The sequence below is a fragment of the Engystomops pustulosus genome, chromosome 1, assembly GCF_040894005.1.
Source record: "Engystomops pustulosus chromosome 1, aEngPut4.maternal, whole genome shotgun sequence".
Taxonomy (NCBI): Eukaryota; Metazoa; Chordata; class Amphibia; order Anura; family Leptodactylidae; genus Engystomops; species Engystomops pustulosus.
In genome coordinates this window covers 172,581,961-172,603,242 of record NC_092411.1, presented here as the reverse complement: position 1 = coordinate 172,603,242, position 21,282 = coordinate 172,581,961, and the positions used below count along the sequence as shown (strand labels likewise).

The window sequence follows — 21,282 nt, the reverse complement described above, 5'->3', positions numbered from 1 at the left end:
TTTTTGAACCTGAAAATTGTATTAGTTTCTCTGTCAAAGATGGTAAAAGAAGGTTCAAATTGAACAGCTGCTGTCAACGGCCATTCTAAGGTGCATGTGCCTGCTCTCGTCAGATCGCAGCAGCAATGCAGCTTAAGGCTTGGCAAGTACCAGCATGGGAGACTGGCTGGGAATCCCAAGTTCCGTCGACCTTTTTGAACCTGAAAATTGTGTTAGTTTCTCTATGAGATAGTAAAAGAAGGTTCAAATTGAACAGCTGCTGTCAACGGCCATTCTAAGCTGAATGTGCCTGCTCTCGTCAGATCGCAGCAGCAATGCAGCTTAAGGCTTGGCAAGTACCAGAATGGGAGACTGGTTGGGAATCCCAAGTTCCATTGACCTTTTTGAACCTGAAAATTGTGTTAGTTTCTCTAGGAGATAGTAAAAGAAGGTTCAAATTGAACAGCTGCTGTCAACGGCCATTCTAAGCTGAATGTGCCTGCTCTCATCAGATCGCAGCAGCAATGCAGCTTAAGGCTTGGCAAGTACCAGCATGGGAGACTGGCTGGGAATCCAAAGTTCTGTTGACCTTTTTGAACCTGAAAATTGTGTTAGTTTCTCTGTCAAAGATGGTAAAAGAAGGTTCAAATTGAACAGCTGCTGTCAACGGCCATTCTAAGCTGAATGTGCCTGCTCTCGTCAGATCACAGCAGCAATGCAGCTTAAGGCTTGGCAAGTACCAGCATGGGAGACTGGCTGGGAATCCCAAGTTCCGTTGCCCTTTTTGAACCTGAAAATTGTATTAGTTTCTCTGTCAAAGATGGTAAAAGAAGGTTAAAATTGAACAGCTGCTGTCAACGGCCATTCTAAGCTGAATGTGCCTGCTCTCGTCAGATCGCAGCAGCAATGCAGCTTAAGGCTTGGCAAGTACCAGCATGGGAGACTGGCTGGGAATCCCAAGTTCTGTTGACCTTTTTGAACCTGAAAATTGTGTTAGTTTCTCTGTCAAAGATTGTAAAATAAGGTTCAAATTGAACAGCTGCTGTCAACGGCCATTCTAAGCTGAATGTGCCTGCTTTCATCAGATTGCAGCAGCAATGCAGCTTAAGGCTTGGCAAGTACCAGCATGGGAGACTGGCTGGGAATCCCAAGTTCCGTTGCCCTTTTTGAACCTGAAAATTGTATTAGTTTCTCTGTCAAAGATGGTAAAAGAAGGTTCAAATTGAACAGCTGCTGTCAACGGCCATTCTAAGCTGAATGTGCCTGCTCTCGTCAGATCGCAGCAGCAATGCAGCTTAAGGCTTGGCAAGTACCAGCATGGGAGACTGGCTGGGAATCCCAAGTTCCGTTGACCTTTTTGAACCTGAAAATTGTGTTAGTTTCTCTATGAGATAGTAAAAGAAGGTTCAAATTGAACAGCTGCTGTCAACGGCCATTCTAAGCTGAATGTGCCTGCTCTCGTCAGATCGCAGCAGCAATGCAGCTTAAGGCTTGGCAAGTGCCAGCATGGGAGACTGGCTGGGAATCCCAAGTTCCGTTGACCTTTTTGAACCTGAAAATTGTGTTAGTTTCTCTGTCAAAGATGGTAAAAGAAGGTTCAAATTGAACAGCTGCTGTCAACGGCCATTCTAAGCTGAATGTGCCTGCTCTCGTCAGATCACAGCAGCAATGCAGCTTAAGGCTTGGCAAGTACCAGCATGGGAGACTGGCTGGGAATCCCAAGTTCCGTTGCCCTTTTTGAACCTGAAAATTGTATTAGTTTCTCTGTCAAAGATGGTAAAAGAAGGTTAAAATTGAACTGATGCTGTCAACGGCCATTCTAAGCTGAATGTGCCTGCTCTCGTCAGATCGCAGCAGCAATGCAGCTTAAGGCTTGGCAAGTACCAGCATGGGAGACTGGCTGGGAATCCCAAGTTCTGTTGACCTTTTTGAACCTGAAAATTGTGTTAGTTTCTCTGTCAAAGATGGTAAAATAAGGTTCAAATTGAACAGCTGCTGTCAACGGCCATTCTAAGCTGAATGTGCCTGCTCTCATCAGATTGCAGCAGCAATGCAGCTTAAGGCTTGGCAAGTACCAGCATGGGAGACTGGCTGGGAATCCCAAGTTCCGTTGCCCTTTTTGAACCTGAAAATTGTATTAGTTTCTCTGTCAAAGATGGTAAAAGAAGGTTCAAATTGAACAGCTGCTGTCAACGGCCATTCTAAGCTGAATGTGCCTGCTCTCGTCAGATCGCAGCAGCAATGCAGCTTAAGGCTTGGCAAGTACCAGCATGGGAGACTGGCTGGGAATCCCAAGTTCCGTTGACCTCTTTGAACCTGAAAATTGTGTTAGTTTCTCTATGAGATAGTAAAAGAAGGTTCAAATTGAACAGCTGCTGTCAACGGCCATTCTAAGCTGAATGTGCCTGCTCTCGTCAGATCGCAGCAGCAATGCAGCTTAAGGCTTGGCAAGTACCAGCATGGGAGACTGGCTGGGAATCCCAAGTTCCGTTGACCTTTTTGAACCTGAAAATTGTGTTAGTTTCTCTATGAGATAGTAAAATAAGGTTCAAATTGAACAGCTGCTGTCAACGGCCATTCTAAGCTGAATGTGTCTGCTCTCGTCAGATCGCAGCAGCAATGCAGCTTAAGGCTTGGCAAGTACCAGCATGGGAGACTGGCTGGGAATCCCAAGTTCCGTTGACCTTTTTGAACCTGAAAATTGTGTTAGTTTCTCTATGAGATAGTAAAAGAAGGTTCAAATTGAACAGCTGCTGTCAACGGCCATTCTAAGCTGAATGTGCCTGCTCTCGTCAGATCGCAGCAGCAATGCAGCTTAAGGCTTGGCAAGTACCAGCATGGGAGACTGGCTGGGAATCCCAAGTTCCGTTGACCTTTTTGAACCTGAAAATTGTGTTAGTTTCTCTATGAGATAGTAAAAGAAGGTTCAAATTGAACAGCTGCTGTCAACGGCCATTCTAAGCTGAATGTGCCTGCTCTCGTCAGATCGCAGCAGCAATGCAGCTTAAGGTTTGGCAAGTACCAGATTGGGAGACTGGCTGGGAATCCCAAGTTCCGTTGACCTTTTTGAACCTGAAAATTGTGTTAGTTTCTCTATGAGATAGTAAAAGAAGGTTCAAATTGAACAGCTGCTGTCAACGGCCATTCTAAGCTCAATGTGCCTGCTCTCATCAGATCGCAGCAGCAATGCAGCTTAAGGCTTGGCAAGTACCAGCATGGGAGTCTGGCTGGGAATCCCAAGTTCCGTTGACCTTTTTGAACCTGAAAATTGTATTAGTTTCTCTGTCAAAGATGGTAAAAGAAGGTTCAAATTGAACAGCTGCTGTCAACGGCCATTCTAAGCTGAATGTGCCTGCTCTCGTCAGATCGCAGCAGCAATGCAGCTTAAGGCTTGGCAAGTACCAGAATGGGAGACTGGTTGGGAATCCCAAGTTCCATTGACCTTTTTGAACCTGAAAATTGTGTTAGTTTCTCTAGGAGATAGTAAAAGAAGGTTCAAATTGAACAGCTGCTGTCAACGGCCATTCTAAGCTGAATGTGCCTGCTCTCGTCAGATCGCAGCAGCAATGCAGCTTAAGGCTTGGCAAGTACCAGCATGGGAGACTGGCTGGGAATCCAAAGTTCTGTTGACCTTTTTGAACCTGAAAATTGTGTTAGTTTCTCTGGCAAAGATGGTAAAAGAAGGTTCAAATTGAACAGTTGCTGTCAACGGCCATTCTAAGCTGAATTTGCCTGCTCTTGTCAGATCGCAGCAGCAATGCAGCTTAAGGCTTGGCAAGTACCAGCATGGGAGACTGGCTGGGAATCCCAAGTTCTGTTGACCTTTTTGAACTGAAAATTGTGTTAGTTTCGCTATGAGATAGTAAAAGAAGGTTCAATTTGAACAGCCGCTGTCAACGGCCATTCTAAGCTGAATGTGCCTGCTCTCGTCAGATCACAGCAGCAATGCAGTTTAAGGCTTGGCAAGTACCAGAATGGGAGACTGGCTGGGAATCCCAAGTTCCGTTGACCTTTTTGAACCTGAAAATTGTGTTAGTTTCTCTGTCAAAGATGGTAAAAGAAGGTTCAAATTGAACAGCTGCTGTCAACGGCCATTCTAAGCTGAATGTGCCTGCTCTCGTCAGATCACAGCAGCAATGCAGCTTAAGGCTTGGCAAGTACCAGCATGGGAGACTGGCTGGGAATCCCAAGTTCCGTTGCCCTTTTTGAACCTGAAAATTGTATTAGTTTCTCTGTCAAAGATGGTAAAAGAAGGTTAAAATTGAACAGCTGCTGTCAACGGCCATTCTAAGCTGAATGTGCCTGCTCTCATCAGATTGCAGCAGCAATGCAGCTTAAGGCTTGGCAAGTACCAGCATGGGAGACTGGCTGGGAATCCCAAGTTCCGTTGCCCTTTTTGAACCTGAAAATTGTATTAGTTTCTCTGTCAAAGATGGTAAAAGAAGGTTCAAATTGAACAGCTGCTGTCAACGGCCATTCTAAGCTGAATGTGCCTGCTCTCGTCAGATCGCAGCAGCAATGCAGCTTAAGGCTTGGCAAGTACCAGAATGGGAGACTGGTTGGGAATCCCAAGTTCCATTGACCTTTTTGAACCTGAAAATTGTGTTAGTTTCTCTAGGAGATAGTAAAAGAAGGTTCAAATTGAACAGCTGCTGTCAACGGCCATTCTAAGCTGAATGTGCCTGCTCTCATCAGATCGCAGCAGCAATGAAGCTTAAGGCTTGGCAAGTACCAGCATGGGAGACTGGCTGGGAATCCAAAGTTCTGTTGACCTTTTTGAACCTGAAAATTGTGTTAGTTTCTCTGGCAAAGATGGTAAAAGAAGGTTCAAATTGAACAGTTGCTGTCAACGGCCATTCTAAGCTGAATTTGCCTGCTCTTGTCAGATCGCAGCAGCAATGCAGCTTAAGGCTTGGCAAGTACCAGCATGGGAGACTGGCTGGGAATCCCAAGTTCTGTTGACCTTTTTGAACTGAAAATTGTGTTAGTTTCGCTATGAGATAGTAAAAGAAGGTTCAATTTGAACAGCCGCTGTCAACAGCCATTCTAAGCTGAATGTGCCTGCTCTCGTCAGATCACAGCAGCAATGCAGTTTAAGGCTTGGCAAGTACCAGAATGGGAGACTGGCTGGGAATCCCATGTTCCGTTGACCTTTTTGAACCTGAAAATTGTGTTAGTTTCTCTGTCAAAGATGGTAAAAGAAGGTTCAAATTGAACAGCTGCTGTCAACGGCCATTCTAAGCTGAATGTGCCTGCTCTCGTCAGATCACAGCAGCAATGCAGCTTAAGGCTTGGCAAGTACCAGCATGGGAGACTGGCTGGGAATCCCAAGTTCCGTTGCCCTTTTTGAACCTGAAAATTGTATTAGTTTCTCTGTCAAAGATGGTAAAAGAAGGTTAAAATTGAACAGCTGCTGTCAACGGCCATTCTAAGCTGAATGTGCCTGCTCTCGTCAGATCGCAGCAGCAATGCAGCTTAAGGCTTGGCAAGTACCAGCATGGGAGACTGGCTGGGAATCCCAAGTTCTGTTGACCTTTTTGAACCTGAAAATTGTGTTAGTTTCTCTGTCAAAGATTGTAAAATAAGGTTCAAATTGAACAGCTGCTGTCAACGGCCATTCTAAGCTGAATGTGCCTGCTTTCATCAGATTGCAGCAGCAATGCAGCTTAAGGCTTGGCAAGTACCAGCATGGGAGACTGGCTGGGAATCCCAAGTTCCGTTGCCCTTTTTGAACCTGAAAATTGTATTAGTTTCTCTGTCAAAGATGGTAAAAGAAGGTTCAAATTGAACAGCTGCTGTCAACGGCCATTCTAAGCTGAATGTGCCTGCTCTCGTCAGATCGCAGCAGCAATGCAGCTTAAGGCTTGGCAAGTACCAGCATGGGAGACTGGCTGGGAATCCAAAGTTCCGTTGACCTTTTTGAACCTGAAAATTGTGTTAGTTTCTCTATGAGATAGTAAAAGAAGGTTCAAATTGAACAGCTGCTGTCAACGGCCATTCTAAGCTGAATGTGCCTGCTCTCGTCAGATCGCAGCAGCAATGCAGCTTAAGGCTTGGCAAGTGCCAGCATGGGAGACTGGCTGGGAATCCCAAGTTCCGTTGACCTTTTTGAACCTGAAAATTGTGTTAGTTTCTCTATGAGATAGTAAAAGAAGGTTCAAATTGAACAGCTGCTGTCAACGGACATTCTAAGCTGAATGTGCCTGCTCTCGTCAGATCGCAGCAGCAATGCAGCTTAAGGTTTGGCAAGTACCAGATTGGGAGACTGGCTGGGAATCCCAAGTTCCGTTGACCTTTTTGAACCTGAAAATTGTGTTAGTTTCTCTATGAGATAGTAAAAGAAGGTTCAAATTGAACAGCTGCTGTCAACGGCCATTCTAAGCTCAATGTGCCTGCTCTCATCAGATCGCAGCAGCAATGCAGCTTAAGGCTTGGCAAGTACCAGCATGGGAGTCTGGCTGGGAATCCCAAGTTCCGTTGACCTTTTTGAACCTGAAAATTGTATTAGTTTCTCTGTCAAAGATGGTAAAAGAAGGTTCAAATTGAACAGCTGCTGTCAACGGCCATTCTAAGGTGCATGTGCCTGCTCTCGTCAGATCGCAGCAGCAATGCAGCTTAAGGCTTGGCAAGTACCAGCATGGGAGACTGGCTGGGAATCCAAAGTTCTGTTGACCTTTTTGAACCTGAAAATTGTGTTAGTTTCTCTGGCAAAGATGGTAAAAGAAGGTTCAAATTGAACAGTTGCTGTCAACGGCCATTCTAAGCTGAATTTGCCTGCTCTTGTCAGATCGCAGCAGCAATGCAGCTTAAGGCTTGGCAAGTACCAGCATGGGAGACTGGCTGGGAATCCCAAGTTCTGTTGACCTTTTTGAACTGAAAATTGTGTTAGTTTCGCTATGAGATAGTAAAAGAAGGTTCAATTTGAACAGCCGCTGTCAACGGCCATTCTAAGCTGAATGTGCCTGCTCTCGTCAGATCACAGCAGCAATGCAGTTTAAGGCTTGGCAAGTACCAGAATGGGAGACTGGCTGGGAATCCCAAGTTCCGTTGACCTTTTTGAACCTGAAAATTGTGTTAGTTTCTCTGTCAAAGATGGTAAAAGAAGGTTCAAATTGAACAGCTGCTGTCAACGGCCATTCTAAGCTGAATGTGCCTGCTCTCGTCAGATCACAGCAGCAATGCAGCTTAAGGCTTGGCAAGTACCAGCATGGGAGACTGGCTGGGAATCCCAAGTTCCGTTGCCCTTATTGAACCTGAAAATTGTATTAGTTTCTCTGTCAAAGATGGTAAAAGAAGGTTAAAATTGAACTGCTGCTGTCAACGGCCATTCTAAGCTGAATGTGCCTGCTCTCGTCAGATCGCAGCAGCAATGCAGCTTAAGGCTTGGCAAGTACCAGCATGGGAGACTGGCTGGGAATCCCAAGTTCTGTTGACCTTTTTGAACCTGAAAATTGTGTTAGTTTCTCTGTCAAAGATGGTAAAATAAGGTTCAAATTGAACAGCTGCTGTCAACGGCCATTCTAAGCTGAATGTGCCTGCTCTCATCAGATTGCAGCAGCAATGCAGCTTAAGGCTTGGCAAGTACCAGCATGGGAGACTGGCTGGGAATCCCAAGTTCCGTTGCCCTTTTTGAACCTGAAAATTGTATTAGTTTCTCTGTCAAAGATGGTAAAAGAAGGTTCAAATTGAACAGCTGCTGTCAACGGCCATTCTAAGCTGAATGTGCCTGCTCTCGTCAAATCGCAGCAGCAATGCAGCTTAAGGCTTGGCAAGTACCAGCATGGGAGACTGGCTGGGAATCCCAAGTTCCGTTGACCTCTTTGAACCTGAAAATTGTGTTAGTTTCTCTATGAGATAGTAAAAGAAGGTTCAAATTGAACAGCTGCTGTCAACGGCCATTCTAAGCTGAATGTGCCTGCTCTCGTCAGATCGCAGCAGCAATGCAGCTTAAGGCTTGGCAAGTACCAGCATGGGAGACTGGCTGGGAATCCCAAGTTCCGTTGACCTTTTTGAACCTGAAAATTGTGTTAGTTTCTCTATGAGATAGTAAAAGAAGGTTCAAATTGAACAGCTGTTGTCAACGGCCATTCTAAGCTGAATGTGCCTGCTGTCGTCAGATCGCAGCATCAATGCAGCTTAAGGCTTGGCAAGTACCAGCATGGGAGACTGGCTGGGAATCCCAAGTTCCGTTGACCTTTTTGAACCTGAAAATTGTGTTAGTTTCTCTATGAGATAGTAAAATAAGGTTCAAATTGAACAGCTGCTGTCAACGGCCATTCTAAGCTGAATGTGCCTGCTCTCGTCAGATCGCAGCAGCAATGCAGCTTAAGGCTTGGCAAGTACCAGCATGGGAGACTGGCTGGGAATCCCAAGTTCCGTTGACCTTTTTGAACCTGAAAATTGTGTTAGTTTCTCTATGAGATAGTAAAAGAAGGTTCAAATTGAACAGCTGCTGTCAACGGCCATTCTAAGCTGAATGTGCCTGCTCTCGTCAGATCGCAGCAGCAATGCAGCTTAAGGCTTGGCAAGTACCAGCATGGGAGACTGGCTGGGAATCCCAAGTTCCGTTGACCTTTTTGAACCTGAAAATTGTGTTAGTTTCTCTATGAGATAGTAAAAGAAGGTTCAAATTGAACAGCTGCTGTCAACGGCCATTCTAAGCTCAATGTGCCTGCTCTCATCAGATCGCAGCAGCAATGCAGCTTAAGGCTTGGCAAGTACCAGCATGGGAGTCTGGCTGGGAATCCCAAGTTCCGTTGACCTTTTTGAACCTGAAAATTGTATTAGTTTCTCTGTCAAAGATGGTAAAAGAAGGTTCAAATTGAACAGCTGCTGTCAACGGCCATTCTAAGCTGAATGTGCCTGCTCTCGTCAGATCGCAGCAGCAATGCAGCTTAAGGCTTGGCAAGTACCAGAATGGGAGACTGGTTGGGAATCCCAAGTTCCATTGACCTTTTTGAACCTGAAAATTGTGTTAGTTTCTCTAGGAGATAGTAAAAGAAGGTTCAAATTGAACAGCTGCTGTCAACGGCCATTCTAAGCTGAATGTGCCTGCTCTCGTCAGATCGCAGCAGCAATGCAGCTTAAGGCTTGGCAAGTACCAGCATGGGAGACTGGCTGGGAATCCAAAGTTCTGTTGACCTTTTTGAACCTGAAAATTGTGTTAGTTTCTCTGTCAAAGATGGTAAAAGAAGGTTCAAATTGAACAGCTGCTGTCAACGGCCATTCTAAGCTGAATGTGCCTGCTCTCGTCAGATCGCAGCAGCAATGCAGCTTAAAGTTTGGCAAGTACCAGATTGGGAGACTGGCTGGGAATCCCAAGTTCCGTTGACCTCTTTGAACCTGAAAATTGTGTTAGTTTCTCTATGAGATAGTAAAAGAAGGTTCAAATTGAACAGCTGCTGTCAACGGCCATTCTAAGCTGAATGTGCCTGCTCTCGTCAGATCGCAGCAGCAATGCAGCTTAAGGCTTGGCAAGTACCAGCATGGGAGACTGGCTGGGAATCCAAAGTTCTGTTGACCTTTTTGAACCTGAAAATTGTGTTAGTTTCTCTGGCAAAGATGGTAAAAGAAGGTTCAAATTGAACAGTTGCTGTCAACGGCCATTCTAAGCTGAATTTGCCTGCTCTTGTCAGATTGCAGCAGCAATGCAGCTTAAGGCTTGGCAAGTACCAGCATGGGAGACTGGCTGGGAATCCCAAGTTCTGTTGACCTTTTTGAACTGAAAATTGTGTTCGTTTCGCTATGAGATAGTAAAAGAAGGTTCAATTTGAACAGCCGCTGTCAACGGCCATTCTAAGCTGAATGTGCCTGCTCTCGTCAGATCACAGCAGCAATGCAGTTTAAGGCTTGGCAAGTACCAGAATGGGAGACTGGCTGGGAATCCCAAGTTCCGTTGACCTTTTTGAACCTGAAAATTGTGTTAGTTTCTCTGTCAAAGATGGTAAAAGAAGGTTCAAATTGAACAGCTGCTGTCAACGGCCATTCTAAGCTGAATGTGCCTGCTCTCGTCAGATCACAGCAGCAATGCAGCTTAAGGCTTGGCAAGTACCAGCATGGGAGACTGGCTGGGAATCCCAAGTTCCGTTGCCCTTTTTGAACCTGAAAATTGTATTAGTTTCTCTGTCAAAGATGGTAAAAGAAGGTTAAAATTGAACAGCTGCTGTCAACGGCCATTCTAAGCTGAATGTGCCTGCTCTCGTCAGATCGCAGCAGCAATGCAGCTTAAGGCTTGGCAAGTACCAGCATGGGAGACTGGCTGGGAATCCCAAGTTCCGTTGACCTCTTTGAACCTGAAAATTGTGTTAGTTTCTCTATGAGATAGTAAAAGAAGGTTCAAATTGAACAGCTGCTGTCAACGGCCATTCTAAGCTGAATGTGCCTGCTCTCGTCAGATCGCAGCAGCAATGCAGCTTAAGGCTTGGCAAGTACCAGCATGGGAGACTGGCTGGGAATCCCAAGTTCCGTTGACCTTTTTGAACCTGAAAATTGTGTTAGTTTCTCTATGAGATAGTAAAAGAAGGTTCAAATTGAACAGCTGCTGTCAACGGCCATTCTAAGCTGAATGTGCCTGCTCTCGTCAGATCGCAGCAGCAATGCAGCTTAAGGCTTGGCAAGTACCAGCATGGGAGACTGGCTGGGAATCCCAAGTTCCGTTGACCTTTTTGAACCTGAAAATTGTGTTATTTTCTCTATGAGATAGTAAAAGAAGGTTCAAATTGAACAGCTGCTGTCAACGGCCATTCTAAGCTGAATGTGCCTGCTCTCGTCAGATCGCAGCAGCAATGCAGCTTAAGGCTTGGCAAGTACCAGCATGGGAGACTGGCTGGGAATCCCAAGTTCCGTTGACCTTTTTGAACCTGAAAATTGTGTTAGTTTCTCTATGAGATAGTAAAAGAAGGTTCAAATTGAACAGCTGCTGTCAACGGCCATTCTAAGCTGAATGTGCCTGCTCTCGTCAGATCGCAGCAGCAATGCAGCTTAAGGTTTGGCAAGTACCAGATTGGGAGACTGGCTGGGAATCCCAAGTTCCGTTGACCTTTTTGAACCTGAAAATTGTGTTAGTTTCTCTATGAGATAGTAAAAGAAGGTTCAAATTGAACAGCTGCTGTCAACGGCCATTCTAAGCTCAATGTGCCTGCTCTCATCAGATCGCAGCAGCAATGCAGCTTAAGGCTTGGCAAGTACCAGCATGGGAGTCTGGCTGGGAATCCCAAGTTCCGTTGACCTTTTTGAACCTGAAAATTGTATTAGTTTCTCTGTCAAAGATGGTAAAAGAAGGTTCAAATTGAACAGCTACTGTCAACGGCCATTCTAAGCTGAATGTGCCTGCTCTCGTCAGATCGCAGCAGCAATGCAGCTTAAGGCTTGGCAAGTACCAGAATGGGAGACTGGTTGGGAATCCCAAGTTCCATTGACCTTTTTGAACCTGAAAATTGTGTTAGTTTCTCTAGGAGATAGTAAAAGAAGGTTCAAATTGAACAGCTGCTGTCAACGGCCATTCTAAGCTGAATGTGCCTGCTCTCGTCAGATGGCAGCAGCAATGCAGCTTAAGGCTTGGCAAGTACCAGCATGGGAGTCTGGCTGGGAATCCCAAGTTCCGTTGACCTTTTTGAACCTGAAAATTGTATTAGTTTCTCTGTCAAAGATGGTAAAAGAAGGTTCAAATTGAACAGCTGCTGTCAACGGCCATTCTAAGGTGAATGTGCCTGCTCTCGTCAGATCGCAGCAGCAATGCAGCTTAAGGCTTGGCAAGTACCAGCATGCGAGACTGGCTGGGAATACCAAGTTCCGTCGACCTTTTTGAACCTGAAAATTGTGTTAGTTTCTCTATGAGATAGTAAAAGAAGGTTCAAATTGAACAGCTGCTGTCAACGGCCATTCTAAGCTGAATGTGCCTGCTCTCGTCAGATCGCAGCAGCAATGCAGCTTAAGGCTTGGCAAGTACCAGAATGGGAGACTGGTTTGGAATCCCAAGTTCCATTGACCTTTTTAAACCTGAAAATTGTGTTAGTTTCTCTAGGAGATAGTAAAAGAAGGTTCAAATTGAACAGCTGCTGTCAACGGCCATTCTAAGCTGAATGTGCCTGCTCTCGTCAGATCGCAGCAGCAATGCAGCTTAAGGCTTGGCAAGTACCAGCATGGGAGACTGGCTGGGAATCCAAAGTTCTGTTGACCTTTTTTAACCTGAAAATTGTGTTAGTTTCTCTGGCAAAGATGGTAAAAGAAGGTTCAAATTGAACAGTTGCTGTCAACGGCCATTCTAAGCTGAATTTGCCTGCTCTTGTCAGATCGCAGCAGCAATGCAGCTTAAGGCTTGGCAAGTACCAGCATGGGAGACTGGCTGGGAATCCCAAGTTCTGTTGACCTTTTTGAACTGAAAATTGTGTTAGTTTCGCTATGAGATAGTAAAAGAAGGTTCAATTTGAACAGCCGCTGTCAACGGCCATTCTAAGCTGAATGTGTCTGCTCTCGTCAGATCACAGCAGCAATGCAGTTTAAGGCTTGGCAAGTACCAGAATGGGAGACTGGCTGGGAATCCCAAGTTCCGTTGACCTTTTTGAACCTGAAAATTTTGTTAGTTTCTCTGTCAAAGATGGTAAAAGAAGGTTCAAATTGAACAGCTGCTGTCAACGGCCATTCTAAGCTGAATGTGCCTGCTCTCGTCAGATCACAGCAGCAATGCAGCTTAAGGCTTGGCAAGTACCAGCATGGGAGACTGGCTGGGAATCCCAAGTTCCGTTGCCCTTTTTGAACCTGAAAATTGTATTAGTTTCTCTGTCAAAGATGGTAAAAGAAGGTTAAAATTGAACAGCTGCTGTCAACGGCCATTCTAAGCTGAATGTGCCTGCTCTCGTCAGATCGCAGCAGCAATGCAGCTTAAGGCTTGGCAAGTACCAGATTGGGAAACTGGCTAGGAATCCCAAGTTCCGTTGACCTTTTTGAACCTGAAAATTGTGTTAGTTTCTCTATGAGATAGTAAAAGAAGGTTCAAATTGAACAGCTGCTGTCAACGGCCATTCTAAGCTGAATGTGCCTGCTCTCGTCAGATCGCAGCAGCAATGCAGCTTAAGGCTTGGCAAGTACCAGCATGGGAGACTGGCTAGGAATCCCAAGTTCCGTTGACCTTTTTGAACCTGAAAATTGTGTTAGTTTCTCTATGAGATAGTAAAATAAGGTTCAAATTGAACAGCTGCTGTCAACGGCCATTCTAAGCTGAATGTGCCTGCTCTCGTCAGATCGCAGCAGCAATGCAGCTTAAGGCTTGGCAAGTACCAGCATGGGAGACTGGCTGGGAATCCCAAGTTCCGTTGACCTTTTTGAACCTGAAAATTGTGTTAGTTTCTCTATGAGATAGTAAAAGAAGGTTCAAATTGAACAGCTGCTGTCAACGGCCATTCTAAGCTGAATGTGCCTGCTCTCGTCAGATCGCAGCAGCAATGCAGCTTAAGGCTTGGCAAGTGCCAGCATGGGAGACTGGCTGGGAATCCCAAGTTCCGTTGACCTTTTTGAACCTGAAAATTGTGTTAGTTTCTCTATGAGATAGTAAAATAAGGTTCAAATTGAACAGCTGCTGTCAACGGCCATTCTAAGCTGAATGTGCCTGCTCTCGTCAGATCGCAGCAGCAATGCAGCTTAAGGCTTGGCAAGTACCAGCATGGGAGACTGGCTGGGAATCCCAAGTTCCGTTGACCTTTTTGAACCTGAAAATTGTGTTAGTTTCTCTATGAGATAGTAAAAGAAGGTTCAAATTGAACAGCTGCTGTCAACGGCCATTCTAAGCTCAATGTGCCTGCTCTCATCAGATCGCAGCAGCAATGCAGCTTAAGGCTTGGCAAGTACCAGCATGGGAGTCTGCCTGGGAATCCCAAGTTCCGTTGACCTTTTTGAACCTGAAAATTGTATTAGTTTCTCTGTCAAAGATGGTAAAAGAAGGTTCAAATTGAACAGCTGCTGTCAACGGCCATTCTAAGGTGCATGTGCCTGCTCTCGTCAGATCGCAGCAGCAATGCAGCTTAAGGCTTGGCAAGTACCAGCATGGGAGACTGGCTGGGAATCCCAAGTTCCGTCGACCTTTTTGAACCTGAAAATTGTGTTAGTTTCTCTATGAGATAGTAAAAGAAGGTTCAAATTGAACAGCTGCTGTCAACGGCCATTCTAAGCTGAATGTGCCTGCTCTCGTCAGATCGCAGCAGCAATGCAGCTTAAGGCTTGGCAAGTACCAGAATGGGAGACTGGTTGGGAATCCCAAGTTCCATTGACCTTTTTGAACCTGAAAATTGTGTTAGTTTCTCTAGGAGATAGTAAAAGAAGGTTCAAATTGAACAGCTGCTGTCAACGGCCATTCTAAGCTGAATGTGCCTGCTCTCGTCAGATCGCAGCAGCAATGCAGCTTAAGGCTTGGCAAGTACCAGCATGGGAGACTGGCTGGGAATCCAAAGTTCTGTTGACCTTTTTGAACCTGAAAATTGTGTTAGTTTCTCTGGCAAAGATGGTAAAAGAAGGTTCAAATTGAACAGTTGCTGTCAACGGCCATTCTAAGCTGAATTTGCCTGCTCTTGTCAGATCGCAGCAGCAATGCAGCTTAAGGCTTGGCAAGTACCAGCATGGGAGACTGGCTGGGAATCCTAAGTTCTGTTGACCTTTTTGAACTGAAAATTGTGTTAGTTTCGCTATGAGATAGTAAAAGAAGGTTCAATTTGAACAGCCGCTGTCAACGGCCATTCTAAGCTGAATGTGCCTGCTCTCGTCAGATCACAGCAGCAATGCAGTTTAAGGCATGGCAAGTACCAGAATGGGAGACTGGCTGGGAATCCCAAGTTCCGTTGACCTTTTTGAACCTGAAAATTGTGTTAGTTTCTCTGTCAAAGATGGTAAAAGAAGGTTCAAATTGAACAGCTGCTGTCAACGGCCATTCTAAGCTGAATGTGCCTGCTCTCGTCAGATCACAGCAGCAATGCAGCTTAAGGCTTGGCAAGTACCAGCATGGGAGACTGGCTGGGAATCCCAAGTTCCGTTGCCCTTTTTGAACCTGAAAATTGTATTAGTTTCTCTGTCAAAGATGGTAAAAGAAGGTTAAAATTGAACAGCTGCTGTCAACGGCCATTCTAAGCTGAATGTGCCTGCTCTCGTCAGATCGCAGCAGCAATGCAGCTTAAGGCTTGGCAAGTACCAGCATGGGAGACTGGCTGGGAATCCCAAGTTCTGTTGACCTTTTTGAACCTGAAAATTGTGTTAGTTTCTCTGTCAAAGATTGTAAAATAAGGTTCAAATTGAACAGCTGCTGTCAACGGCCATTCTAAGCTGAATGTGCCTGCTCTCATCAGATTGCAGCAGCAATGCAGCTTAAGGCTTGGCAAGTACCAGCATGGGAGACTGGCTGGGAATCCCAAGTTCCGTTGCCCTTTTTGAACCTGAAAATTGTATTAGTTTCTCTGTCAAAGATGGTAAAAGAAGGTTCAAATTGAACAGCTGCTGTCAACGGCCATTCTAAGCTGAATGTGCCTGCTCTCGTCAGATCGCAGCAGCAATGCAGCTTAAGGCTTGGCAAGTACCAGCATGGGAGACTGGCTGGGAATCCAAAGTTCTGTTGACCTTTTTGAACCTGAAAATTGTGTTAGTTTCTCTGGCAAAGATGGTAAAAGAAGGTTCAAATTGAACAGTTGCTGTCAACGGCCATTCTAAGCTGAATTTGCCTGCTCTTGTCAGATCGCAGCAGTAATGCAGCTTGAGGCTTGGCAAGTACCAGCATGGGAGACTGGCTGGGAATCCCAAGTTCTGTTGACCTTTTTGAACTGAAAATTGTGTTAGTTTCGCTATGAGATAGTAAAAGAAGGTTCAATTTGAATAGCCGCTGTCAACGGCCATTCTAAGCTGAATGTGTCTGCTCTCGTCAGATCACAGCAGCAATGCAGTTTAAGGCTTGGCAAGTACCAGAATGGGAGACTGGCTGGGAATCCCAAGTTCCGTTGACCTTTTTGAACCTGAAAATTGTGTTAGTTTCTCTGTCAAAGATGGTAAAAGAAGGTTCAAATTGAACAGCTGCTGTCAACGGCCATTCTAAGCTGAATGTTCCTGCTCTCGTCAGATCACAGCAGCAATGCAGCTTAAGGCTTGGCAAGTACCAGCATGGGAGACTGGCTGGGAATCCCAAGTTCCGTTGCCCTTTTTGAACCTGAAAATTGTATTAGTTTCTCTGTCAAAGATGGTAAAAGAAGGTTAAAATTGAACAGCTGCTGTCAACGGCCATTCTAAGCTGAATGTACCTGCTCTCGTCAGATCGCAGCAGCAATGCAGCTTAAGGCTTGGCAAGTACCAGCATGGGAGACTGGCTAGGAATCCCAAGTTCCATTGACCTTTTTGAACCTGAAAATTGTGTTAGTTTCTCTATGAGATAGTAAAATAAGGTTCAAATTGAACAGCTGCTGTCAACGGCCATTCTAAGCTGAATGTGCCTGCTCTCGTCAGATCGCAGCAGCAATGCAGCTTAAGGCTTGGCAAGTACCAGCATGGGAGACTGGCTGGGAATCCCAAGTTCCGTTGACCTTTTTGAACATGAAAATTGTGTTAGTTTCTCTATGAGATAGTAAAAGAAGGTTCAAATTGAACAGCTGCTGTCAACGGCCATTCTAAGCTGAATGTGCCTGCTCTTGTCAGATCGCAGCAGCAATGCAGCTTAAGGCTTGGCAAGTGCCAGCATGGGAGACTGGCTGGGAATCCCAAGTTCCGTTGACCTTTTTGAACCTGAAAATTGTGTTAGTTTCTCTATGAGATAGTAAAAGAAGGTTCAAATTGAACAGCTGCTGTCAACGGTCATTCTAAGCTGAATGTGCCTGCTCTCGTCAGATCGCAGCAGCAATGCAGCTTAAGGTTTGGCAAGTACCAGATTGGGAGACTGGCTGGGAATCCCAAGTTCCGTTGACCTTTTTGAACCTGAAAATTGTGTTAGTTTCTCTATGAGATAGTAAAAGAAGGTTCAAATTGAACAGCTGCTGTCAACGGCCATTCTAAGCTGAATGTGCCTGCTCTCATCAGATCGCAGCAGCAATGCAGCTTAAGGCTTGGCAAGTACCAGCATGGGAGTCTGGCTGGGAATCCCAAGTTCCGTTGACCTTTTTGAACCTGAAAATTGTATTAGTTTCTCTGTCAAAGATGGTAAAAGAAGGTTCAAATTGAACAGCTGCTGTCAACGGCCATTCTAAGGTGCATGTGCCTGCTCTCGTCAGATCGCAGCAGCAATGCAGCTTAAGGCTTGGCAAGTACCAGCATGGGAGACTGGCTGGGAATCCCAAGTTCCGTCGACCTTTTTGAACCTGAAAATTGTGTTAGTTTCTCTATGAGATAGTAAAAGAAGGTTCAAATTGAACAGCTGCTGTCAACGGCCATTCTAAGCTGAATGTGCCTGCTCTCGTCAGATCGCAGCAGCAATGCAGCTTAAGGCTTGGCAAGTACCAGAATGGGAGACTGGTTGGGAATCCCAAGTTCCATTGACCTTTTTGAACCTGAAAATTGTGTTAGTTTCTCTAGGAGATAGTAAAAGAAGGTTCAAATTGAACAGCTGCTGTCAACGGCCATTCTAAGCTGAATGTGCCTGCTCTCGTCAGATCGCAGCAGCAATGCAGCTTAAGGCTTGGCAAGTACCAGCATGGGAGACTGGCTGGGAATCCAAAGTTCTGTTGACCTTTTTGAACCTGAAAATTGTGTTAGTTTCTCTGGCAAAGATGGTAAAAGAAGGTTCAAATTGAACAGTTGCTGTCAACGGCCATTCTAAGCTGAATTTGCCTGCTCTTGTCAGATCGCAGCAGCAATGCAGCTTAAGGCTTGGCAAGTACCAGCATGGGAGACTGGCTGGGAATCCCAAGTTCTGTTGACCTTTTTGAACTGAAAATTGTGTTAGTTTCGCTATGAGATAGTAAAAGAAGGTTCAATTTGAACAGCCACTGTCAACGGCCATTCTAAGCTGAATGTGCCTGCTCTCGTCAGATCACAGCAGCAATGCAGTTTAAGGCTTGGCAAGTACCAGAATGGGAGACTGGCTGGGAATCCCAAGTTCCGTTGACCTTTTTGAACCTGAAAATTGTGTTAGTTTCTCTGTCAAAGATGGTAAAAGAAGGTTCAAATTGAACAGCTGCTGTCAACGGCCATTCTAAGCTGAATGTGCCTGCTCTCGTCAGATCACAGCAGCAATGCAGCTTAAGGCTTGGCAAGTACCAGCATGGGAGACTGGCTGGGAATCCCAAGTTCCGTTGCCCTTTTTGAACCTGAAAATTGTATTAGTTTCTCTGTCAAAGATGGTAAAAGAAGGTTAAAATTGAACAGCTGCTGTCAACGGCCATTCTAAGCTGAATGTGCCTGCTCTCGTCAGATCGCAGCAGCAATGCAGCTTAAGGCTTGGCAAGTACCAGCATGGGAGACTGGCTGGGAATCCCAAGTTCTGTTGACCTTTTTGAACCTGAAAATTGTGTTAGTTTCTCTGTCAAAGATTGTAAAATAAGGTTCAAATTGAACAGCTGCTGTCAACGGCCATTCTAAGCTGAATGTGTCTGCTTTCATCAGATTGCAGCAGCAATGCAGCTTAAGGCTTGGCAAGTACCAGCATGGGAGACTGGCTAGGAATCCCAAGTTCCGTTGCCCTTTTTGAACCTGAAAATTGTATTAGTTTCTCTGTCAAAGATGGTAAAAGAAGGTTCAAATTGAACAGCTGCTGTCAACGGCCATTCTAAGCTGAATGTGCCTGCTCTCGTCAGATCGCAGCAGCAATGCAGCTTAAGGCTTGGCAAGTACCAGCATGGGAGACTGGCTGGGAATCCCAAGTTCCGTTGACCTTTTTGAACCTGAAAATTGTGTTAGTTTCTCTATGAGATAGTAAAAGAAGGTTCAAATTGAACAGCTGCTGTCAACGGCCATTCTAAGCTGAATGTGCCTGCTCTCGTCAGATCGCAGCAGCAATGCAGCTTAAGGCTTGGCAAGTGCCAGCATGGGAGACTGGCTGGGAATCCCAAGTTCCGTTGACCTTTTTGAACCTGAAAATTGTGTTAGTTTCTCTATGAGATAGTAAAAGAAGGTTCAAATTGAACAGCTGCTGTCAACGGTCATTCTAAGCTGAATGTGCCTGCTCTCGTCAGATCGCAGCAGCAATGCAGCTTAAGGTTTGGCAAGTACCAGATTGGGAGACTGGCTGGGAATCCCAAGTTCCGTTGACCTTTTTGAACCTGAAAATTGTGTTAGTTTCTCTATGAGATAGTAAAAGAAGGTTCAAATTGAACAGCTGCTGTCAACGGCCATTCTAAGCTCAATGTGCCTGCTCTCATCAGATCGCAGCAGCAATGCAGCTTAAGGCTTGGCAAGTACCAGCATGGGAGTCTGGCTGGGAATCCCAAGTTCCGTTGACCTTTTTGAACCTGAAAATTGTATTAGTTTCTCTGTCAAAGATGGTAAAAGAAGGTTCAAATTGAACAGCTGCTGTCAACGGCCATTCTAAGGTGCATGTGCCTGCTCTCGTCAGATCGCAGCAGCAATGCAGCTTAAGGCTTGACAAGTACCAGCATGGGAGACTGGCTGGGAATCCAAAGTTCTGTTGACCTTTTTGAACCTGAAAACTGTGTTAGTTTCTCTGGCAAAGATGGTAAAAGAAGGTTCAAATTGAACAGTTGCTGTCAACGGCCATTCTAAGCTGAATTTGCCTGCTCTTGTCAGATCGCAGCAGCAATGCAGCTTAAGGCTTGGCAAGTACCAGCATGGGAGACTGGCTGGGAATCCCAAGTTCTGTTGACCTTTTTGAACTGAAAATTGTGTTAGTTTCGCTATGAGATAGTAAAAGAAGGTTCAATTTGAACAGCCGCTGTCAACGGCTATTCTAAGCTGAATGTGCCTGCTCTCGTCAGATCACAGCAGCAATGCAGTTTAAGGCTTGGAAAGTACCAGAATGGGAGACTGGCTGGGAATCCCAAGTTCCGTTGACCTTTTTGAACCTGAAAATTGTGTTAGTTTCTCTGTCAAAGATGGTAAAAGAAGGTTCAAATTGAACAGCTGCTGTCAACGGCCATTCTAAGCTGAATGTGCCTGCTCTCGTCAGATCACAGCAGCAATGCAGCTTAAGGCTTGGCAAGTACCAGCATGGGAGACTGGCTGGGAATCCCAAGTTCCGTTGCCCTTTTTGAACCTGAAAATTGTATTAGTTTCTCTGTCAAAGATGGTAAAAGAAGGTTAAAATTGAACTGCTGCTGTCAACGGCCATTCTAAGCTGAATGTGCCTGCTCTCGTCAGATCGCAGCAGCAATGCAGCTTAAGGCTTGGCAAGTACCAGCATGGGAGACTGGCTGGGAATCCCAAGTTCTGTTGACCTTTTTGAACCTGAAAATTGTGTTAGTTTCTCTGTCAAAGATGGTAAAATAAGGTTCAAATTGAACAGCTGCTGTCAACGGCCATTCTAAGCTGAATGTGCCTGCTCTCATCAGATTGCAGCAGCAATGCAGCTTAAGGCTTGGCAAGTACCAGCATGGGAGACTGGCTGGGAATCCCAAGTTCCGTTGCCCTTTTTGAACCTGAAAATTGTATTAGTTTCTCTGTCAAAGATGGTAAAAGAAGGTTCAAATTGAACAGCTGCTGTCAACGGCCATTCTAAGCTGAATGTGCCTGCTCTCGTCAGATCGCAGCAGCAATGCAGCTTAAGGCTTGGCAAGTACCAGCATGGGAGACTGGCTGGGAATCCCAAGTTCCGTTGACCTCTTTGAACCTGAAAATTGTGTTAGTTTCTCTATGAGATAGTAAAAGAAGGTTCAAATTGAACAGCTGCTGTCAACGGCCATTCTAAGCTGAATGTGCCTGCTCTCGTCAGATCGCAGCAGCAATGCAGCTTAAGGCTTGGCAAGTACCAGCATGGGAGACTGGCTGGGAATCCCAAGTTCCGTTGACCTTTTTGAACCTGAAAATTGTGTTAGTTTCTCTATGAGATAGTAAAAGAAGGTTCAAATTGAACAGCTGTTGTCAACGGCCATTCTAAGCTGAATGTGCCTGCTGTCGTCAGATCGCAGCATCAATGCAGCTTAAGGCTTGGCAAGTACAAGCATGGGAGACTGGCTGGGAATCCCAAGTTCCGTTGACCTTTTTGAACCTGAAAATTGTGTTAGTTTCTCTATGAGATAGTAAAAGAAGGTTCAAATTGAACAGCTGCTGTCAACGGCCATTCTAAGCTGAATGTGCCTGCTCTCGTCAGATCGCAGCAGCAATGCAGCTTAAGGCTTGGCAAGTACCAGCATGGGAGACTGGCTGGGAATCCCAAGTTCCGTTGACCTTTTTGAACCT

At 45.4% G+C, this 21,282-nt stretch overlaps 103 pseudogenes; all 103 read left to right on the top strand.

Moving 5' to 3' along the window:
• Window positions 1-72: 72 nt before the first annotated feature.
• LOC140113158 (5S ribosomal RNA) lies at window positions 73-191 on the top strand (annotated as a pseudogene).
• A 70-nt stretch (window positions 192-261) lies between these two features.
• On the top strand, window positions 262-380 carry LOC140105201 (5S ribosomal RNA; annotated as a pseudogene).
• A 70-nt stretch (window positions 381-450) lies between these two features.
• On the top strand, window positions 451-569 carry LOC140106920 (5S ribosomal RNA; annotated as a pseudogene).
• A 72-nt stretch (window positions 570-641) lies between these two features.
• Window positions 642-760, top strand: LOC140112554 (5S ribosomal RNA; annotated as a pseudogene).
• Window positions 761-832: 72 nt separating this feature from the next.
• On the top strand, window positions 833-951 carry LOC140096320 (5S ribosomal RNA; annotated as a pseudogene).
• A 72-nt stretch (window positions 952-1,023) lies between these two features.
• Window positions 1,024-1,142, top strand: LOC140112987 (5S ribosomal RNA; annotated as a pseudogene).
• Window positions 1,143-1,214: 72 nt separating this feature from the next.
• LOC140085865 (5S ribosomal RNA) lies at window positions 1,215-1,333 on the top strand (annotated as a pseudogene).
• A 70-nt stretch (window positions 1,334-1,403) lies between these two features.
• LOC140107319 (5S ribosomal RNA) lies at window positions 1,404-1,522 on the top strand (annotated as a pseudogene).
• Window positions 1,523-1,594: 72 nt separating this feature from the next.
• Window positions 1,595-1,713, top strand: LOC140112545 (5S ribosomal RNA; annotated as a pseudogene).
• A 72-nt stretch (window positions 1,714-1,785) lies between these two features.
• LOC140096309 (5S ribosomal RNA) lies at window positions 1,786-1,904 on the top strand (annotated as a pseudogene).
• Window positions 1,905-1,976: 72 nt separating this feature from the next.
• Window positions 1,977-2,095, top strand: LOC140108305 (5S ribosomal RNA; annotated as a pseudogene).
• A 72-nt stretch (window positions 2,096-2,167) lies between these two features.
• LOC140085843 (5S ribosomal RNA) lies at window positions 2,168-2,286 on the top strand (annotated as a pseudogene).
• A 70-nt stretch (window positions 2,287-2,356) lies between these two features.
• Window positions 2,357-2,475, top strand: LOC140085832 (5S ribosomal RNA; annotated as a pseudogene).
• A 70-nt stretch (window positions 2,476-2,545) lies between these two features.
• On the top strand, window positions 2,546-2,664 carry LOC140104134 (5S ribosomal RNA; annotated as a pseudogene).
• A 70-nt stretch (window positions 2,665-2,734) lies between these two features.
• On the top strand, window positions 2,735-2,853 carry LOC140085821 (5S ribosomal RNA; annotated as a pseudogene).
• Window positions 2,854-2,923: 70 nt separating this feature from the next.
• LOC140105400 (5S ribosomal RNA) lies at window positions 2,924-3,042 on the top strand (annotated as a pseudogene).
• A 70-nt stretch (window positions 3,043-3,112) lies between these two features.
• LOC140108927 (5S ribosomal RNA) lies at window positions 3,113-3,231 on the top strand (annotated as a pseudogene).
• Window positions 3,232-3,303: 72 nt separating this feature from the next.
• LOC140105197 (5S ribosomal RNA) lies at window positions 3,304-3,422 on the top strand (annotated as a pseudogene).
• A 70-nt stretch (window positions 3,423-3,492) lies between these two features.
• Window positions 3,493-3,611, top strand: LOC140110558 (5S ribosomal RNA; annotated as a pseudogene).
• Window positions 3,612-3,683: 72 nt separating this feature from the next.
• On the top strand, window positions 3,684-3,802 carry LOC140112932 (5S ribosomal RNA; annotated as a pseudogene).
• Window positions 3,803-3,871: 69 nt separating this feature from the next.
• LOC140107774 (5S ribosomal RNA) lies at window positions 3,872-3,990 on the top strand (annotated as a pseudogene).
• A 72-nt stretch (window positions 3,991-4,062) lies between these two features.
• On the top strand, window positions 4,063-4,181 carry LOC140112537 (5S ribosomal RNA; annotated as a pseudogene).
• Window positions 4,182-4,253: 72 nt separating this feature from the next.
• Window positions 4,254-4,372, top strand: LOC140108294 (5S ribosomal RNA; annotated as a pseudogene).
• A 72-nt stretch (window positions 4,373-4,444) lies between these two features.
• Window positions 4,445-4,563, top strand: LOC140105190 (5S ribosomal RNA; annotated as a pseudogene).
• Window positions 4,564-4,633: 70 nt separating this feature from the next.
• LOC140113209 (5S ribosomal RNA) lies at window positions 4,634-4,752 on the top strand (annotated as a pseudogene).
• A 72-nt stretch (window positions 4,753-4,824) lies between these two features.
• LOC140112931 (5S ribosomal RNA) lies at window positions 4,825-4,943 on the top strand (annotated as a pseudogene).
• Window positions 4,944-5,203: 260 nt separating this feature from the next.
• LOC140112530 (5S ribosomal RNA) lies at window positions 5,204-5,322 on the top strand (annotated as a pseudogene).
• A 72-nt stretch (window positions 5,323-5,394) lies between these two features.
• LOC140096298 (5S ribosomal RNA) lies at window positions 5,395-5,513 on the top strand (annotated as a pseudogene).
• A 72-nt stretch (window positions 5,514-5,585) lies between these two features.
• Window positions 5,586-5,704, top strand: LOC140112985 (5S ribosomal RNA; annotated as a pseudogene).
• A 72-nt stretch (window positions 5,705-5,776) lies between these two features.
• Window positions 5,777-5,895, top strand: LOC140108461 (5S ribosomal RNA; annotated as a pseudogene).
• Window positions 5,896-5,965: 70 nt separating this feature from the next.
• Window positions 5,966-6,084, top strand: LOC140107308 (5S ribosomal RNA; annotated as a pseudogene).
• Window positions 6,085-6,154: 70 nt separating this feature from the next.
• On the top strand, window positions 6,155-6,273 carry LOC140095810 (5S ribosomal RNA; annotated as a pseudogene).
• A 70-nt stretch (window positions 6,274-6,343) lies between these two features.
• Window positions 6,344-6,462, top strand: LOC140108919 (5S ribosomal RNA; annotated as a pseudogene).
• Window positions 6,463-6,725: 263 nt separating this feature from the next.
• LOC140112930 (5S ribosomal RNA) lies at window positions 6,726-6,844 on the top strand (annotated as a pseudogene).
• A 69-nt stretch (window positions 6,845-6,913) lies between these two features.
• Window positions 6,914-7,032, top strand: LOC140107752 (5S ribosomal RNA; annotated as a pseudogene).
• A 72-nt stretch (window positions 7,033-7,104) lies between these two features.
• Window positions 7,105-7,223, top strand: LOC140112519 (5S ribosomal RNA; annotated as a pseudogene).
• Window positions 7,224-7,295: 72 nt separating this feature from the next.
• On the top strand, window positions 7,296-7,414 carry LOC140096287 (5S ribosomal RNA; annotated as a pseudogene).
• Window positions 7,415-7,486: 72 nt separating this feature from the next.
• On the top strand, window positions 7,487-7,605 carry LOC140108283 (5S ribosomal RNA; annotated as a pseudogene).
• A 72-nt stretch (window positions 7,606-7,677) lies between these two features.
• Window positions 7,678-7,796, top strand: LOC140109192 (5S ribosomal RNA; annotated as a pseudogene).
• A 70-nt stretch (window positions 7,797-7,866) lies between these two features.
• LOC140085809 (5S ribosomal RNA) lies at window positions 7,867-7,985 on the top strand (annotated as a pseudogene).
• A 259-nt stretch (window positions 7,986-8,244) lies between these two features.
• LOC140085798 (5S ribosomal RNA) lies at window positions 8,245-8,363 on the top strand (annotated as a pseudogene).
• A 70-nt stretch (window positions 8,364-8,433) lies between these two features.
• On the top strand, window positions 8,434-8,552 carry LOC140085787 (5S ribosomal RNA; annotated as a pseudogene).
• A 70-nt stretch (window positions 8,553-8,622) lies between these two features.
• Window positions 8,623-8,741, top strand: LOC140108914 (5S ribosomal RNA; annotated as a pseudogene).
• Window positions 8,742-8,813: 72 nt separating this feature from the next.
• Window positions 8,814-8,932, top strand: LOC140105187 (5S ribosomal RNA; annotated as a pseudogene).
• Window positions 8,933-9,002: 70 nt separating this feature from the next.
• Window positions 9,003-9,121, top strand: LOC140110538 (5S ribosomal RNA; annotated as a pseudogene).
• A 72-nt stretch (window positions 9,122-9,193) lies between these two features.
• Window positions 9,194-9,312, top strand: LOC140113168 (5S ribosomal RNA; annotated as a pseudogene).
• A 70-nt stretch (window positions 9,313-9,382) lies between these two features.
• Window positions 9,383-9,501, top strand: LOC140110530 (5S ribosomal RNA; annotated as a pseudogene).
• A 260-nt stretch (window positions 9,502-9,761) lies between these two features.
• LOC140107741 (5S ribosomal RNA) lies at window positions 9,762-9,880 on the top strand (annotated as a pseudogene).
• Window positions 9,881-9,952: 72 nt separating this feature from the next.
• LOC140112497 (5S ribosomal RNA) lies at window positions 9,953-10,071 on the top strand (annotated as a pseudogene).
• A 72-nt stretch (window positions 10,072-10,143) lies between these two features.
• LOC140085776 (5S ribosomal RNA) lies at window positions 10,144-10,262 on the top strand (annotated as a pseudogene).
• Window positions 10,263-10,332: 70 nt separating this feature from the next.
• LOC140085765 (5S ribosomal RNA) lies at window positions 10,333-10,451 on the top strand (annotated as a pseudogene).
• A 70-nt stretch (window positions 10,452-10,521) lies between these two features.
• LOC140085754 (5S ribosomal RNA) lies at window positions 10,522-10,640 on the top strand (annotated as a pseudogene).
• A 70-nt stretch (window positions 10,641-10,710) lies between these two features.
• On the top strand, window positions 10,711-10,829 carry LOC140085743 (5S ribosomal RNA; annotated as a pseudogene).
• A 70-nt stretch (window positions 10,830-10,899) lies between these two features.
• Window positions 10,900-11,018, top strand: LOC140105394 (5S ribosomal RNA; annotated as a pseudogene).
• Window positions 11,019-11,088: 70 nt separating this feature from the next.
• On the top strand, window positions 11,089-11,207 carry LOC140108907 (5S ribosomal RNA; annotated as a pseudogene).
• Window positions 11,208-11,279: 72 nt separating this feature from the next.
• Window positions 11,280-11,398, top strand: LOC140105176 (5S ribosomal RNA; annotated as a pseudogene).
• Window positions 11,399-11,468: 70 nt separating this feature from the next.
• Window positions 11,469-11,587, top strand: LOC140112999 (5S ribosomal RNA; annotated as a pseudogene).
• A 261-nt stretch (window positions 11,588-11,848) lies between these two features.
• Window positions 11,849-11,967, top strand: LOC140112709 (5S ribosomal RNA; annotated as a pseudogene).
• Window positions 11,968-12,037: 70 nt separating this feature from the next.
• LOC140110525 (5S ribosomal RNA) lies at window positions 12,038-12,156 on the top strand (annotated as a pseudogene).
• Window positions 12,157-12,228: 72 nt separating this feature from the next.
• LOC140112928 (5S ribosomal RNA) lies at window positions 12,229-12,347 on the top strand (annotated as a pseudogene).
• A 69-nt stretch (window positions 12,348-12,416) lies between these two features.
• LOC140113039 (5S ribosomal RNA) lies at window positions 12,417-12,535 on the top strand (annotated as a pseudogene).
• Window positions 12,536-12,607: 72 nt separating this feature from the next.
• On the top strand, window positions 12,608-12,726 carry LOC140112486 (5S ribosomal RNA; annotated as a pseudogene).
• A 72-nt stretch (window positions 12,727-12,798) lies between these two features.
• On the top strand, window positions 12,799-12,917 carry LOC140108470 (5S ribosomal RNA; annotated as a pseudogene).
• Window positions 12,918-12,987: 70 nt separating this feature from the next.
• On the top strand, window positions 12,988-13,106 carry LOC140101238 (5S ribosomal RNA; annotated as a pseudogene).
• Window positions 13,107-13,176: 70 nt separating this feature from the next.
• LOC140085721 (5S ribosomal RNA) lies at window positions 13,177-13,295 on the top strand (annotated as a pseudogene).
• Window positions 13,296-13,365: 70 nt separating this feature from the next.
• Window positions 13,366-13,484, top strand: LOC140107297 (5S ribosomal RNA; annotated as a pseudogene).
• Window positions 13,485-13,554: 70 nt separating this feature from the next.
• Window positions 13,555-13,673, top strand: LOC140085710 (5S ribosomal RNA; annotated as a pseudogene).
• A 70-nt stretch (window positions 13,674-13,743) lies between these two features.
• On the top strand, window positions 13,744-13,862 carry LOC140100608 (5S ribosomal RNA; annotated as a pseudogene).
• A 72-nt stretch (window positions 13,863-13,934) lies between these two features.
• LOC140113157 (5S ribosomal RNA) lies at window positions 13,935-14,053 on the top strand (annotated as a pseudogene).
• A 70-nt stretch (window positions 14,054-14,123) lies between these two features.
• On the top strand, window positions 14,124-14,242 carry LOC140105171 (5S ribosomal RNA; annotated as a pseudogene).
• Window positions 14,243-14,312: 70 nt separating this feature from the next.
• Window positions 14,313-14,431, top strand: LOC140110519 (5S ribosomal RNA; annotated as a pseudogene).
• Window positions 14,432-14,691: 260 nt separating this feature from the next.
• Window positions 14,692-14,810, top strand: LOC140113144 (5S ribosomal RNA; annotated as a pseudogene).
• Window positions 14,811-14,882: 72 nt separating this feature from the next.
• LOC140112475 (5S ribosomal RNA) lies at window positions 14,883-15,001 on the top strand (annotated as a pseudogene).
• Window positions 15,002-15,073: 72 nt separating this feature from the next.
• On the top strand, window positions 15,074-15,192 carry LOC140096276 (5S ribosomal RNA; annotated as a pseudogene).
• Window positions 15,193-15,264: 72 nt separating this feature from the next.
• Window positions 15,265-15,383, top strand: LOC140108272 (5S ribosomal RNA; annotated as a pseudogene).
• A 72-nt stretch (window positions 15,384-15,455) lies between these two features.
• Window positions 15,456-15,574, top strand: LOC140110508 (5S ribosomal RNA; annotated as a pseudogene).
• Window positions 15,575-15,646: 72 nt separating this feature from the next.
• LOC140113001 (5S ribosomal RNA) lies at window positions 15,647-15,765 on the top strand (annotated as a pseudogene).
• A 69-nt stretch (window positions 15,766-15,834) lies between these two features.
• LOC140113038 (5S ribosomal RNA) lies at window positions 15,835-15,953 on the top strand (annotated as a pseudogene).
• Window positions 15,954-16,025: 72 nt separating this feature from the next.
• Window positions 16,026-16,144, top strand: LOC140112702 (5S ribosomal RNA; annotated as a pseudogene).
• A 72-nt stretch (window positions 16,145-16,216) lies between these two features.
• On the top strand, window positions 16,217-16,335 carry LOC140107352 (5S ribosomal RNA; annotated as a pseudogene).
• A 70-nt stretch (window positions 16,336-16,405) lies between these two features.
• On the top strand, window positions 16,406-16,524 carry LOC140085698 (5S ribosomal RNA; annotated as a pseudogene).
• A 70-nt stretch (window positions 16,525-16,594) lies between these two features.
• Window positions 16,595-16,713, top strand: LOC140113150 (5S ribosomal RNA; annotated as a pseudogene).
• Window positions 16,714-16,783: 70 nt separating this feature from the next.
• On the top strand, window positions 16,784-16,902 carry LOC140103395 (5S ribosomal RNA; annotated as a pseudogene).
• A 70-nt stretch (window positions 16,903-16,972) lies between these two features.
• LOC140096995 (5S ribosomal RNA) lies at window positions 16,973-17,091 on the top strand (annotated as a pseudogene).
• Window positions 17,092-17,163: 72 nt separating this feature from the next.
• Window positions 17,164-17,282, top strand: LOC140113156 (5S ribosomal RNA; annotated as a pseudogene).
• Window positions 17,283-17,352: 70 nt separating this feature from the next.
• On the top strand, window positions 17,353-17,471 carry LOC140105168 (5S ribosomal RNA; annotated as a pseudogene).
• Window positions 17,472-17,541: 70 nt separating this feature from the next.
• Window positions 17,542-17,660, top strand: LOC140110498 (5S ribosomal RNA; annotated as a pseudogene).
• Window positions 17,661-17,732: 72 nt separating this feature from the next.
• On the top strand, window positions 17,733-17,851 carry LOC140112927 (5S ribosomal RNA; annotated as a pseudogene).
• A 69-nt stretch (window positions 17,852-17,920) lies between these two features.
• LOC140107730 (5S ribosomal RNA) lies at window positions 17,921-18,039 on the top strand (annotated as a pseudogene).
• A 72-nt stretch (window positions 18,040-18,111) lies between these two features.
• LOC140112467 (5S ribosomal RNA) lies at window positions 18,112-18,230 on the top strand (annotated as a pseudogene).
• A 72-nt stretch (window positions 18,231-18,302) lies between these two features.
• LOC140096264 (5S ribosomal RNA) lies at window positions 18,303-18,421 on the top strand (annotated as a pseudogene).
• Window positions 18,422-18,684: 263 nt separating this feature from the next.
• Window positions 18,685-18,803, top strand: LOC140085687 (5S ribosomal RNA; annotated as a pseudogene).
• Window positions 18,804-18,873: 70 nt separating this feature from the next.
• On the top strand, window positions 18,874-18,992 carry LOC140107286 (5S ribosomal RNA; annotated as a pseudogene).
• A 70-nt stretch (window positions 18,993-19,062) lies between these two features.
• LOC140103373 (5S ribosomal RNA) lies at window positions 19,063-19,181 on the top strand (annotated as a pseudogene).
• Window positions 19,182-19,251: 70 nt separating this feature from the next.
• On the top strand, window positions 19,252-19,370 carry LOC140108896 (5S ribosomal RNA; annotated as a pseudogene).
• Window positions 19,371-19,633: 263 nt separating this feature from the next.
• On the top strand, window positions 19,634-19,752 carry LOC140112925 (5S ribosomal RNA; annotated as a pseudogene).
• Window positions 19,753-19,821: 69 nt separating this feature from the next.
• On the top strand, window positions 19,822-19,940 carry LOC140111097 (5S ribosomal RNA; annotated as a pseudogene).
• Window positions 19,941-20,012: 72 nt separating this feature from the next.
• On the top strand, window positions 20,013-20,131 carry LOC140112459 (5S ribosomal RNA; annotated as a pseudogene).
• Window positions 20,132-20,203: 72 nt separating this feature from the next.
• LOC140096253 (5S ribosomal RNA) lies at window positions 20,204-20,322 on the top strand (annotated as a pseudogene).
• Window positions 20,323-20,394: 72 nt separating this feature from the next.
• Window positions 20,395-20,513, top strand: LOC140108261 (5S ribosomal RNA; annotated as a pseudogene).
• A 72-nt stretch (window positions 20,514-20,585) lies between these two features.
• Window positions 20,586-20,704, top strand: LOC140085676 (5S ribosomal RNA; annotated as a pseudogene).
• A 70-nt stretch (window positions 20,705-20,774) lies between these two features.
• LOC140085665 (5S ribosomal RNA) lies at window positions 20,775-20,893 on the top strand (annotated as a pseudogene).
• A 259-nt stretch (window positions 20,894-21,152) lies between these two features.
• On the top strand, window positions 21,153-21,271 carry LOC140085654 (5S ribosomal RNA; annotated as a pseudogene).
• Window positions 21,272-21,282: the final 11 nt, after the last annotated feature.